General features: G+C 35.9%; 1 protein-coding gene across 3 annotated transcripts in view; it reads right to left on the bottom strand.

Annotated features, from left to right (window-relative positions):
* The window catches only part of LOC121330962 (serine/threonine-protein kinase Nek7), a 60,016-nt gene extending 49,822 nt beyond the window's left edge, over positions 1 to 10,194 (bottom strand). The window contains exons 1-2 of one of the 3 annotated variants that reach the window (XM_041277987.1): positions 9,928 to 10,194; positions 9,578 to 9,774 (exon numbers count right to left, since the gene is read on the bottom strand). The gene's annotated coding sequence lies outside the window, so the exon portion shown is untranslated. The remainder of the gene's footprint in view (positions 1 to 9,577; positions 9,775 to 9,927) is intronic. The other 2 variants (XM_041277986.1, XM_041277985.1) reach the window with 2 other exon arrangements.
* Between the last annotated feature and the right edge of the window lie 5,078 nt (positions 10,195 to 15,272).

Raw genomic sequence — 15,272 nt, 5'->3', positions numbered from 1 at the left:
TTATGTTGTAATTTCTAAAGGTGTTTTCAAGAATACATTTTCAAAAACCAGTTGAATAATCTTTCATTAGACACCATGTAATGGCAATTAATATGCATGCAGTAGGTCCTGCTAATACCCAAGTATGACACACAAACATCCTGTTAATTGCCTGCAATGCAGCACTTGCCCTTCATTTTCAATGAACTGAAAAGCAGAGATAACACTATACGAATTGATACAAAAACATGTTCATCTTTTTCAACCCAGTACAGTAGTTGCATTACATGTAACGTTATATCAGTTAGAAACCCACGCTTGCCCGCTAGTTGATGTCTGTGTCTCAGTAGTCATCTTGGCGAATGTACACATATAGTTTTAAGTTTAGTCGCGTTAAAAAATGCAGAGAAGTACATTTTCTAACAGGGTGTAGCAATGGTGAATAAGCATTCACAAATAATGCTTAGAAAACAGTCACTCGGAACTGAAACCTCCCTTCATCTCCCCTGCAATGCCAACCCCACTTAATGACGTTCTACATTTGTGTTATCCCTCTGCGTGGGATGCAAAGTTTATCGTTTGGTCAGCAAGGTGACAAAGCTGAGAGAATGTTTCCTCTGCCATCCCGTCTGGTGCTGTCAGTTTCTCAGCACATAGTACAGTTACGTACACACACACTGCAGTTGGCTCAACAACCGCACGTGCAGTTGCAGTTGCAGTTGTTTGTTGTACAGACACACACCTTTCATTACTGAAGTGAGTGCACTCCCTGTTTAAACAAACTACTGAACCTGTGATATCATTACATGCCGATCGTGAGGTTTTGTGTGACAAAATGGAGGCTGTGTTTTTGTTTATGCTTTTGGAGAAAAGTACTGTACATAACTGATCGAAAGTTCACCAAGCACAGCTATGCTCTTTTCTGCAAAACCAGCGGAGACAATGTTTTGCTTTTTCTGCACTGCTAAATACAGTGGCGACGATTTGCAGTACCATGACGATAGATGGAAACATCTGGGCGATCTTCTGACCAGAAGGCTGGTGGGAACGACTTGAGTGGTTTCCAAATGACTGGATTAAAATAAAAACGTATGCATGTCTAAGGAGTCTGTCATTTACTGAGACACTTCATCGAGTGCCAAAACACACAGAAGAGATGTTCGGTATTGATGGAGAAAACACGTTTTTTGTTTTGTTTTTCTTACAACAAAATAATATACAACTGTACTTTGATTAATTAAAAAAAGCATATTATATCTATGCACTACTTACCGGTGCCATTGTTATGAATTTACTATTCATCAATATTACAAAATCAATTTGGTTCATCAGGCACCTTGTGACAGAGATCGAATGACGCTTGGTGTTAGATCCCCCTCCCAATCTGAGAGGGCGCTAGGTAAACGGAACAGAGTACCTGGACTAAAAGGCATGACACGATTCCCGTGGGTAGGTGGAAGTCGTAAGGCTAGAAAAGGGGTGGAGCTACAGTACCCGAACTCAATGACCCGACGGGAAACTGCATGGCATTTGCGGATTGGAGAAGCGGATGCGCTCGTTAGCCAAAGGGTCTTGAGGAAGGGTATAAAATAGGGGCGTAGCAAAGTAATCTGTTCCTTTGTAAATGGTTGGATTTGACCTTGAAGGAGTAGAACATATTGCTGAAAACCATGAGTGTTTGTTTTGTGTTTGTTAGTGTCGGCTGTAACTTGTTTGTCTCAACAGACTACTAGTAACATGATCCGAAGCTGTAGCATAAGCCAGCATCAACCTGGACATCACTTTCACCCCTGCATTTCACAGAGAACTGTAATCACACCACTAGCACCTAATTTCACTCACTGTCTTACGTTTCTTTTGTGTGTGTAAAACCTGGACTTTTGGTTGCGGGTCAAACCCAAGGATTATCATTACGAGTGACACACGCCACTGAATCTCTCCAACATTTATTATTTACAGGTGGTTTGCCTTAAGGCTCTGGACATTGTAATTATTTCAATAAACACCTTTGCACCTGAAGATAATCGTCTGTGTGATTTATAGCCGCTCTGCACTGTACTCACCTATATCCACTCACAACACACACATTATATATACACACATATATATACACACATAAACACACACTGTAAGATAATAGGGAGACAGTCAGATTCTTCCCTGCTAAAAACATGTGCAAATGTACATTTCGTTTAATTTATTGTTAATTATCCCCTGCACCTGGGAGGAACTGTAAATTAGAACCAGGTGCAGGGTATTTAAGGAGAGCAGTCAGTCTGCTCGTGAGCAGTCAGTATAAGTAAGTGCTGTGAAAAACTGTTTGTTTTGTTTTTGACAGGTAAACGGCTTAGCCATCCTGCGTGTTAGTCAGGGACCTGGTCAAAGTTCAGTTAGTACTCAGAATGAGTTAGGTGTTTAATTACTTTTTTTTTTTTTTGTTATAGTATATTAAATATTAGCGCACAAGCACTTAAAAATCAATTTACTGTGTCCCGGGTCTTGCATATTGGGGGCAAACAAACGATCCATTTACTATCTATATATATGTGTGTGTGTATACAAACCGTATTATGAGAAAAAGGTGAACTCGCCATTGCAGTTAGCCTGTGTGTTTGCATAGTCACTTGGTAACGACCTGCAAACAGGTCATTGATCGATCTGTATGAGCGTTTACGAAGGTGTTTTGTTTAAAAAAAATAAATAAAAAAAAATCTAAATCTAACTATAGAAGTGTTTATTTTTTTAGCAAAACAAAATCTAAGCCTATTTTAGGGAACTCAACTATTGTTGTTGATTCCAACTTAACATCAGGACTACCAAGTTTCAAAAGGTACTATTCCTTTGGACTAAGTAGCACAATATTGTTAGTTTCTAACCCTGTTATATTCTTCAATAAAACTTCTTAGAATAAAAAACTGAAAAAAAAAGGTTATATAAATATTATTAAAGCTGATTAAATGATCTTGCCCTAAAGACACACTATTTATGTTCATTCACCAACTGATTTTTCCAAAGTCAGAACTTTTGTTGCCACAACAAATCTTACCTGTTCACATGCGATCCCATAGTCAAAACAACGGCAGTGCACATTCTAAAAAATTCCCGAACTGTGCACTGCAGTGCCAATTGTAAATAAACAAATAAATAAAGTTCAATTACATAAATACCTTTTTTTAATTTTTAATTACAGTATTACATATTCTGTCAGCAGAATATTGAGATTTCAGTTATACTAATAATGGCACGTCAACAATGTACACGGACTATACAAAAAAAAATGACTATTAGAAATACAGTATGCAGTTATAATAGCATAAACATAGTATGCTTTATAAATATCCATACTTCATTCTTCTTTGCTACCATTTCTGGAATTTCATTTTCTGTATATATAATGTAGAATACCACATAACCGTATGTGCTATTAGATAAGCATTTATTATCCTTTCTGCATCACTTACACTATGTGGCCTGAAGCTGCTCCATACTGTTATAATTTAATCAGCAACGCAACCTGGATTCTGGCAACCCTGGCGAGTTGGTTCACAGTCATTTATTTACATATGGTCTAATGAAGGTATTTTCACTATGCCGCTGACCGCCAGTGTGCTTTAACACCTTTGCATGCAATAGAATATGACAATACAATACATGCAATCATGATAAGTTATATTAAGCCATGGGCAATTCAAATTGAAGGCAAAAAGTGCATTTTAATCAAAATCGGATAATAAACAGTTCAGTGTCACTGGAGTGAACCAACTATCCCATTTATGCCTCTAAGAAGTTTTCTTTTAACTCTTGAGGAATAAAGACCGCCCTGAAAGCATAACAACAAGAAGAATCATTTCATGGTCTGATGATCATCTCCCTATCATAAAACCTTTACATGATTCCAATAATCTTCTTCTGTTCCATGTTTGATGTGACTGACTTAATGAAAGTAGGTACAGTACAATACACCAAACGCCTCACAAAACCATCAGTGAACTGTTTGGTTTAAAATTAATACATCACATACTGTATTAGATTTTTCACTGCAACAGCCTAAAAACATACTGAGTATACCGTATAGTACTGTAACACCATCTTATTCGTGTAGTTCAGATTCTGCATTGACACCTATCTACAACGATAAAGGTGAGGAATCAAGACGAGGCAAGATTTATTAAGAATAACAATAACAAAAAAACTTAATACTGTACAGTACTACAAAAATAAGGAAATCCCTACATTGTTGTTCTGAAGAGCGTATTTCCTTTTTTAAATAACCATCATGAGCTTACAGGAAACCATTCAGTGACAGTAATAACCATGTTTCCGGTTTTCAAGTAAATCCAATTCTGTTCTTAAAAACTGGTTTGCTACTATACCTGCTACCAATGTTAAACAAACAGCAAGCAAGCCATTCTTTTTGTGATTTCAGGGGATAAAAGAAAAACTGCTGAGCTATCATTACAGCATTCTACAGCGTGCATTGCTGTAAAATTATTTTTCTACACAATCATGAATGTGATGACATTTTATTCACATGCCCTTGTCATTAATCAGCTGGGGGATCACTAGTCCCTTGATAGGCCTAATTTCACTACCCCACCATTAAACTGTCTCTTAGTAAAGGCCACCATGTAATTGTTGTAGTGTATTTTATTTATTTATTTTTTAACATATAACATGCTAAGGTAAGCTGTATACTGGAAAAATATAGTAAGTTTTGTCTGAAGACATTCTTCCTTAAATTTGTACAGTAACGGTGTGGTTGTGTTTCCACGGTGTATAGTCAAACAGTCTATACATAGTTTCCCCATTAGGTCTTAACAAGCAACACCATCACGACACTTGAACTCCTCTTACTGTACACAGTATGCATTGCTAAAAGTTCAACTCCACATACAGAACCCTCTGCTGCATCACTTTTACATTCTTGCTCTTTATTATTTTCCTCTTCTGATACAAGTCTACTCAATCCCATAATAATTCTACACAATACAGAATACATTTGTACAACTTTTGTGTTGTAATTTTATAATTATAAAGTGTAAATAAGTTTAAATATAGCAAAGTACATATAAATATTTCAATAAATGCAGTTACTGTATTTCCATTCCAAAATGTGCTTTTGACTGTCAAGCTTTTTTTTAAAAAATGTTTTAATCCAAAACCAATATAGTTCTTTAACACACAGCATGACAGGAAGACACAAAACCAAATCAGGGTAATCCCAAAGGGGAATTACGTGACCTGCATCCTTGCATGACAAACAACACCCTTTCATCTGAGTTTTTATAGAGATACAAGACTAATGTAATCTGCCATTTCCTAGTAGATAGATTTAAGATGCACTTTTTACAGGCTTTACAAATGCAATAAATAGGGTTTACGGTACTCGTCCTGTTTACAATGTGCAGCATTCCAGGATAACACATACAGTAAAATATTCACTGTTAAACTGTCAATGAACCTGGCTCCTACCCAGATAGCATGCCAGGATGTTCAGCACCCGCACGTTTTTCTTCTCCTTCGCTCGCTCAAACTTAAACCAAACCTCCCTGAGAACAGCAACACATCCTGCTGGCTTCCCGGCCATGCTTTCGACATCTGTAAAATATTTTTATACACTGGCCGCAACCACTGGTAAAGGTCTCATAGTCCAACTTGGCATGACTTCTGAAACAACACAGTGCTTCCTGCAGCTTCCAACGGCCTGTTTGTTTCCTAGTGATTAAGAATACCAAGGCCCCCCTACTGTGGCCAGTAGATTCTTGTGGCTCAGTCCAGACTCAACCAGCCCACTGGCTAAATTGAGTACAATTCCAATTAATTCAACCAGGTGAAGTTTTTTCAGAATAAGTATGGAAAAAAAAAAAAAAAAAAAAACACTTTGCTATAATGGAATTGTCAATAAATTGTCAATAAATAGAATCAGGATCTATTAAGAGTCTAAATGTACTTGAGTCATCTCACAGTTTTGTGTTGGCAAACATTATAAAGAGGTTCTTACTGCAGATACTCAAATGCGTTTTTTTGGTTTTTTTTTGGTTTTTACCAAGCCTGTGTTAAAATTCTCTCACCTGAGATCAGGAGCTGCTCTTTCAGTTCTAGTTGCTCGTCTTAGAAATTAGAAGTGAGAGTCAGTATCATTTAATTATCTGCTACATCTGACTGCTTTCTTTTGTTTTGCTGGCAATACTGCAGTGCATTTGATCAGGGGTCGGCAAGTGGCGGCCCGCGGGCCAATGGCAGCCCATTTGAGGTGTGGTGGCGGCCCCTCTGAGTTTCTTTATCAATGTATTACATTTTAAAAAAAATATGAATTAGATCCGCCGCCTCGGCACTTGCGCAGCCAGCTTCTGTGTTGTTGTTGCCTGAATAATTTTCTCACACCGCATGCAGTCTGTCAGTGGTTGTTAGGCAACAGTTCCAAGGTGCGCAGCCAACGTCACGTGGAAGTACACAATCAATGCTTATGCAGTAACTGTATGCAAAGTGCTGAGCCAGCGGAACGACAGAGGTGAAGTTGGCCAAATTAAATAAATTGTTTGTTTTAATTTGAGAATTGTTTTTTTCCCTTGCTGGGAGCAAAATGTTCAATTTAATAACCACATGTAATGTTAAATGGGAATAGATTAAACCTGCATTTGTGTGTTATAGCTGCTTTTGGTGCGAATCCCCGCACCTTCAAAATACTATTTGCCCACTTATTTTAAGTTGGAGGTTTTTTTTTTTTTTTTTTTTTTTTTTAATGAGAAACACAGAAGAAATGGGCAGCTAGTAAATGTAACTGTTTGAATTCTGCGTGGTTTTACATTGTGAATTGTGTGGTTTAAGATTGTTGACTGAAAAGACGATAGCAGCGGTATAGCGGTAATGTCTTTGTTCAAAGATTACCATTTTTTTAAATAAATACAGTATAATTGTACTCTATGCTTTGCCCAGTGTGTTTCTGTAAGTACGCTGGTCTTTTGCATGTATTACAACCCGACTATTGGGTTAAAAACTGTTCAGTTTTGTTGGTGGTGGCTCACAAGCCGTTTTGTGGGCTGCTACAGCAGCCCCTGGTTAGTTGAGGCCGTCGACCTCTTTTGATGATGCTGGTGAACACCAAAATAATGAACCTTTGGCTTATCCAGCCCATATTACACTATGGCAGGCAACTAGATCTGTTGAGCAGCTCCTGATATCACAGTCAATGCAGAACCACTATATTGTATATATATATATATATATATATTATATATATCCCTCATATGTATATATATATATATATTATATATATATACTATATGAATTTGATAATGTTTTGGTTTTATATATGTTTCCAAACTATAACTTTAACATACAAAACCACAATTGTCCTTATTAAAGTCTGCAGAGGTTCATATCCCCGACAATGAGGATATAATGGAGGTGACCGTAAACACTTTTTTTTTTAATTTTTTTTTTTTTACACATAATATGTTTAAACTTGGTTAAGGTAAGCTGAAATACAGTATTTACAGCACACAATAGTTTGTGATTGACTGGGCTAATGAAAGCCATATCCTGGCTACCACCTTGCATAAGTCTGGAACTAAAAACTAACTCAATAGTAGTTTGAGCCATTCTAGGTTTTCCTGCTAGCCTTAATAGTTAGTGGACTGTACCAAATTTGCATGGTGGTCTGATGAAGTTAAGGTGCATGTAAATATACTTCCTACAAAACCGGAAGTCTGTGTGCCAAAAGAAGGATATTGCCCTATTCTTTTTCTAAAAGTCTGTATTTAAACATAGTGCAGTAAATGCACAATATTTGAATAAAATTAGACAGCATAAATGTATACATCAACAATATAAATTCAGATTTTGTCCAATAAAACCTAGTGGTCTTTTTTTGATTCCTGGGATTTCACTGAATGAGAAGTATAATCTCAATTAGTAACTTTTCTGTAAATTTCTAATAAAAAGTATATATAAGAAAAACAGAAAAGAGAAAAGGATATTTTAGGTACTTAAAAAGGTAGAATAATTGATTACAAATCAATTATCAGGATGTTTCATTCTACAAGAACTTTATCGTAATTTGTAATTGATTTGTAATGTCAACAACAGTGAAATATTGCAGACACTTTGTATGTTGGTATTCTGCAACAGTTTAAAAAAATCCTGTCACACAAAAAAGTAATTAAAAACAAACAAACAAACAAACAAACAAAAAAGAAAACTGAATGAGATACTGTGCCTTTTGTGTATTTTGGTATAACCCCTAAAAACCTTTTGATAAATTATATAAATAGTACATCCAGCAAATAAAGCTCACTGTAGGGCTGGATCACTCAGGTCAGCAGTAGTTTCAACTGAGGTATTTGCATGTAATTTATTTTTTTGTTAAAAAATTATCTTAAAAAAAAAAAAAAAAGCCTAGATGCTACAGTTGCTATGTTGTTATCTTTCAATGCCCTTGTCGTTGTTCAGTTCAACATTTCATTTAGAATATTTGTTCATACTGCTAAACATGTCTGAAGGTATATCACACCATTCTTCTCCTCCATGTTGAACCGTGGGTATAAAGTACACCTCAATACTGAACTACAGGTAAATAAAACAGGCTGGGTCACAGGCGAAACCAACATGTATATGTTAATCTTCCTGGGGTGGTTGTCAAAATACTGCCAGATTATCAGATTTGCTTATTATCTGTTTATTTATTATTAAACCCTACATGCATTTGAGAGTTGGATATTCTAGGACTATAAAACTGGTTAACTAACACTCCTAACATTAACAGTCCCTATACAATTGCATAAAAAAATACCAAGATTAAGATCACACAATCATACTGACATGTAAAATATCAGTCTGGAAATTAAACGGCCACAGTGCCACTTTCGGGCATTTGGAAAGCTATGGCCTGTAACCCAAGCTAATTATCCCTGCTGATTACAGTATTGCACTGTACTGGGGAAATAGGACAAAGTTCGTTTGGTAATTGAAATCCCAAATCTCACATGTAGTGATTCAAATCAAACTCTTATTGGAGGTGTAATTTTACTAGTATGTACTGTATAAGTTTTCCTTAGAACAGTAAATATATAACTGTTTTAGCACATCCAGACTATCTTTTTGCAACACCTTACTTAAAGAGAAAAAAGCTTTAGCATGTCTTCGCCCTAGTTTCCTAGGGGTGGGTCTAAGCCTAGTTACCAGGTGTAGTGTATAAATAACATTACCACCAAGAATCTGTTGCCATGCCTCTATTTGTGGTGCCCTATTTTTATATAAACAAACACAATAATGAGTCATTGGCATTGCTCAAATTGCAGAGAACCCTTTACAACAGAACATGAGCAAGCTTAGCATGTTAGTTACAACAGTACTTTTAAAAAGTTGTCTACTTCATCGTACACAACTGTAGTTATGGCTGACAAAAATGCAAATGCAGACAAAATGTCATTTAAAAACAAAGAAAACTGTGATTGAATGTAACTAACATCTGATTAGATATTTGTACATTATCGTATGTCCAATCGATGTATTTTTAGGGCCCTTAACAAACACATGTTGTTGTACATAACGTTTACATTCATATGGCCTGTAAATAAACCAACAAAGTGATACTCACTTGCTTTCACCAGGGTCGCCCCAGCAGGACAAGCATGAATTTACTGACAGCTAAATGGAGCCGGGGGGGGGGTGGGGGGCGGTGGAATTGTCAAGTTTCTTTTCTGCAATCAACTGCAGTACCCGTGTTGGTCAATTTCTCTTGGTTACAAGTCCATGACAGTGAACAAGGCAACCCAGTCTAGACAAAAAGAAAGACTGGGGCGGTTCAATATTTGGTTAACTTTTACGACACTTTAGCCCTCGCCAATTTTTTTTTTTGTAACGGTCATCTGTTAAAACATATTTAAAGCTGTATTAAGAAGCCGATCATGCAAAGCATATATCTAACAGTTTGCCTGTATTTCTTACCAGGAAGTGCCTTGGTTCTCACTGCAGTGTCTTGATGATGGCGGGTTTCTTTCTCTTACTTTTCTTTCAAGGGCTGCGGTTAAGTTTGTGGGCCGCTCCTGCGTGGCAGGCTACCATTCGGGCAAACAAATGTTAACGTGTGGGCTTCAGCAGTTAGCTGAAAAGTTTTGGTTTGTTTTAAGGACTGTGTCTCAACAACTCCTCATTTCTAATCAGTGCCAGTAATGTAAACATCCCAGCATTCCCAGAGGAAAGGGGCGGGCGCAGGTCGCTTGTGTTGGGGCTCTGTTCTGCAGCGGCGTTTCGGTCTGAGTTATGCCAGTAAGCACGGTAACATTTTGTGCGCAGAGTGGATCATAGGTTTTGACCTAAGTTTAACGTATTGTCTGTTTGTTTACCGTTTTTAGCATAGTACAACTGCTTCAATTCGTAGTGAAAAAAGTCAAGTTACAGCGCCAAGTGGGTATAGTAAAAGTGAAGGTCCCCAGGACAGCCTAAAATGTTTGATGGTACCTCGTCTGGTTTTGAACAATTTTTTTTTTTTTTTTGAGGTTACATAAATAATGCTTTCTTTGTATTTCATTGTGCGAAACATTTCTCCTGTAAAAATCCCGTAGGAGTGTGCTGCACTGTGTAAACCGACAACTGAGACTCAGGGCAGATATTGAAAATAAATGTGTCTAGAGGTTCAATTATGCACATTGAACAGAAACAAGATTATCTGGAAAAATCTTAAAATTGATCTGTTAAGGTTATTGTGGTGTGCTACTAAAGCAGTCAGCATTTGTATGCAAGCAAAAGTGATCTGTCAATTACACTGAAATGTTAAAGCAATAGTATTTAGAAGGTAACCCATTATTGGCGATCTGCTTTTGTTATTGTTATTGCCAGGTATAAGCCATATATGTACCCTATTGACATTCCAGTTGATGCCCTTTGCCAAGAGATTTTTTAATGACAATGCAATATTTACTGGTGAATAGTAACAATTACATTTTTTTACCCACTGTATCTATGTTATTGTACTAGTATATCCCAATACAAGTAGTTACAAATGTGATGTGTTAACAATTTCTCAGCAGTGTTATTATTTCAGTCTGGAGATACAGTAGCAATTCATTTGAATTTTAATTCAATTTTCTGTTTAATCAAGTGAGGCAGGTTCTTTGTTCTGCAGAGACCAGCTGTTCCCTAGTTAACTTGAATTAGCATCTACACCTTTTTATATCTGATTGTGGCATTAATGTACTTGTTAATCACATCTGTGTTAGCATTCCATTTAAAATGTGGATGATGTTACTATTAAATATCCCACTGTGGTTTCAAAAATTAATTAGTTGTACAAGTAAGAATCCAACCCTTATGTAGCAGGTTGTCCAATCCGCATTAAACTAATGTATGAATTGTAAAATAAAAAAATAAAAAAAACAGTAAAGGCATTCTTAGTAATTCTTTACAAACTATTTTCTTTCCTCTTATTAAGCTTTATTGGCATCATTACTGGTCTATTGTATTGAGCTAAGAATCTTCTTGTTCTTTACTTTTTAATTCAGGATATATGTCTTTCCACTATAACACTACAGATAAACTGCTTGTACCTTTGATGTAGGTCATTGGAAACATTCAGAAAATCACAATAGTGTTCTGAACCCTTGCCAAAAGTTCACTAGTTCATAACATAGTCATTATAGAGTGACCATGGAAGAACCACATTTGGCACTGGCTATGGTACTGTTAAGTAAGACGAGAGATGGTGCACAGTGATTGTTCATGCAAGTTACACACATTTCATAATGATCCATATGCTTAAGACCATTCACAGATGACTACCATTTAACCCTGTCATTTTCAGCATTACGCACTTGCATGGGTTCAGCGAAAACTCCAGATACCTAAGAATAATGCAGTTAGGAAACTGATTTGGGCATTATAGTATGATGCACTAATTTACAAGCTGTATAATGATCTAATTGTCACATTGTGAGGTACTGACCCAGGGTAATGGGTCAGGATTTGCGTTTGGAATGCAGTGACCCATACTGTACATGACTTACAGCAAAAGATGTGTCTTGTTCCCAACTCTCTACAAAATGTCGGTTTCTAAGGGAAGAATTACTAGGGAAGACAGATTGTTGAGGGAGAAGAAAGTTACATAGTTTATAAGGATCATAATGACTGCTACTGTTGGCATCTGTATTTATATTGAACTCCTTATAATGCAAGAAATGGATAGTATGATCAATAAACCAACAAAGAATACAAGGACCATTTAAAAGTAAAGTGTTAAAATTATTGTTGTTCTTTGCTATTTCTGTAGTATTAAGTTTGTTTTTCACTTTACAAAAAGGGTGCAAACTTAGCACAGTGGTAAATGCTTGAATATGTTGTAATGTGCTCTTTGTGCTTCACAGTAGTCTTACAGCAGACACATGAATTGTTTGGCATGGGATTAGCCATTAATGACAAGACCTGTAGCAATGGCTTCTCCTGTAGCAGACAGAGAGGGGAAAAGGCAAAAAATTTTCAATAATAAAAAAAGTCATTAGCACTACTGTATGTACTGCACTGCCCACAAAGGGAACAGGCCTGTGTAAACAGCAGGGAACTGGTTTGCAGGAACACTACCACTTTTACAAGCCTACTAACCTAATTGCCCCAAAGGGGAGAAAAAGAAACATACCTCACATCACCAGCATGCAACAAGTCTTCAGGTATTATGTACACTCCAACAAGTATTGGGACAATGCAGACAACTAAAACATTTCAGGGTTTTGGTCAACTGACAACACATTATATTTGGTCAAATGCCTGATTCATAAGAATGACAGTGGTGTATGAGGTATAAAGGATTAAAGGTGATGGTTACCAAGTAGCTGTTTTTCACATCCTAGTTCTTGATCATAGGTGTTATGTCTGTGTTAGTATTAGTTGTGCTACAAATTCATACTCAGGGTCTATTGTGAGTTTCTCTGACAAATTTGATGATATGCTTGGTTCCTATGACACACCCTTGTAATTATGTACATCCGAAGCTCTCTCAATTCCAAATGTCATCTATTGTGTATACAAAAATGCCTCACATATTCAGTAAAGCCACAATGCAAGCAATCGCTTTTCCCACCAAACAACTTTTGTGCATTTAATGTAATTCTAATCAGTATGTAATTAAAACAAACAAAAAAAAACTTTTTTAGAAGCAGTGACCTCTATTGGTGATTTGTGTGTATGAAAATGTAAATACATTAGATACAATACTGTTGATTTTCAGTGTACTTATGCTTTGACACCGAACATATTGATCATTCACAGTAAACCAATTGATAGTTGACAACACGCTCTTCACAGAAAATTATTATTTGATGCTTGTCTCTCTATGTTCTATGTTTCATTTTTTTTTTGTGTCTGCCAGTCCAGACTTCTACACATCATTGTTGCTCATAATTTACTGTTTATTGAATTTTTTTTTTAATCCAGCCTTGGGCAAAGTAAAATGCCTTATTCATGATTTTGAACTTTCCATCATCCCCAACTAATGTATTGAAAAGCAGAATTAATTCATCGTGTGTGTGTGTGTGTGTGTGTGTGTGTGTGTATATATATATATATATATATATATATATATATATATATATATAATATATATATATATATATATATATATATATATATATGTAATGTATATATCTTGAAAGCATACATGAACTATATTACTTTATTGTTTGGTTCTAGGTTTTTTTATGAGCTGTACTTCAAGATTCATGACTTGGTCTCCATTAGCTCTTGAACTTTTGAACTGTGGTCTTAAAGTTCTCAACAGCAACAATAACACAAACATTTATGAACTATCCAATAACTAGCACCAGAGTAATTAGGGTCAAGAAAAATTCTAGGGGTTCACTGTTGCAAGAATATTGTTTTATGAAGCCAAATCTGTACCACAATGCAATGAATGTACACCATGTTTGTACTCCAGGGTGACAAACAACAGAAACATATTTCACTCACTCTTGGATTCTTGGATTATGTACTGAATATCATATTAGGTTTAATACTTGTTGCTATTCTGTCATATTGGCAATCCAGCCATACAATGATTTTATGTGCTGGCTTCCATCTGGTGATTCCCGCATGTCATTGTCAGTTAGTTGTATTAGAGATGATGTGGCCCAGTACTTTCCTTCCCACTCAGCAATAAAGTATTGCATTTGCATAGTAGACATGACCTGAAAGCATTGGACTTTCCTTATTGGCCCTGAATCATTTTGAGAACTGTCAATTCACAATATTTGTACGTATATCTTATTCTAATCAAAGAAAACCACAGTTAAAATAAACAATTTTTATTGAGTTAAGGTCTAAGGAATTTTGTGTTTGGAGCAGAGGTTTAATATCAATTTATTTTCCTGACATCATCGTGCAGTCCTAACTGGCTGTTGTAAAAAAAACAGAGCCATGTTAAATTCTGTCATCAGCTTCTTATCATGTAAACTATTCTTTCAGAGTGATTTGTATTGTTTTTCTACTTTACTGTTGCAGTACCTTAAGGCATATAATGTGTAAAGTACTATCTAACAGAATACATAAAGAAATGTGAGCTGAATAATTGATATAGCTAGAAAGAGGTTTGCAGGATCGATTTTTATGTTATCTAAAAACAATACAGTTCTTCAAAACCCCAAAACGCATATGATGTTTTTTAAGGTTTGTAGTAGTATGAATGTCCACTGTATTTTTATGTAATAAAGATATCCTATCCTTATAACAGCCTTTATAATGTACAAAAAAACAAAACAAGTAACAAATGATAAAGACAGCAATGGGTTAGCATTTTGAGCAGTGTTAGGAGGATTATAAACTGCATACAGTTATCATATATTTTGTTATTTGATACTTTCACCTGTAAATTTAGGGATAGGTTTTTGACATTCTCTGATATCCAAGTAGCCACAGTAATCAAACATTTATCCACATGGAGTGCCACCTTTGAAGTTGTGTTTGTCGTGAAGGTGTCCTTTATTAAACATACAATACAGCAGACAGTCAATCAGAAGGCAAGATTTTCATCAGCTGTGATCAGAATTTATATAATAAACTTTTCAGATTTTTTTTTCATACAGTATGCTAAGAAAGTCCACTGCAAGCCAGACCTGAACCATAGTGTTAAGAGCAATCTGTTTTTTTTTTTTTTTTTTTTGTAGTCTCTAATTACTAAATGCAGATGCATGGTGACCAAAAGAAAACACTATAAAAATATAGTATGTATACATAAGGTTGTGTATGCCTTCTGGAAATACATTGTAATTCATACTGGAATGACTATTGACTACAAAAAACAAAGCAAAAAC

This window comes from Polyodon spathula, chromosome 18 (assembly GCF_017654505.1).
Source record: "Polyodon spathula isolate WHYD16114869_AA chromosome 18, ASM1765450v1, whole genome shotgun sequence".
NCBI lineage: Eukaryota > Metazoa > Chordata > Actinopteri > Acipenseriformes > Polyodontidae > Polyodon > Polyodon spathula.
Note: the sequence above shows the minus strand (reverse complement) of the source record. Positions and strands in the feature narration are given on the sequence as shown.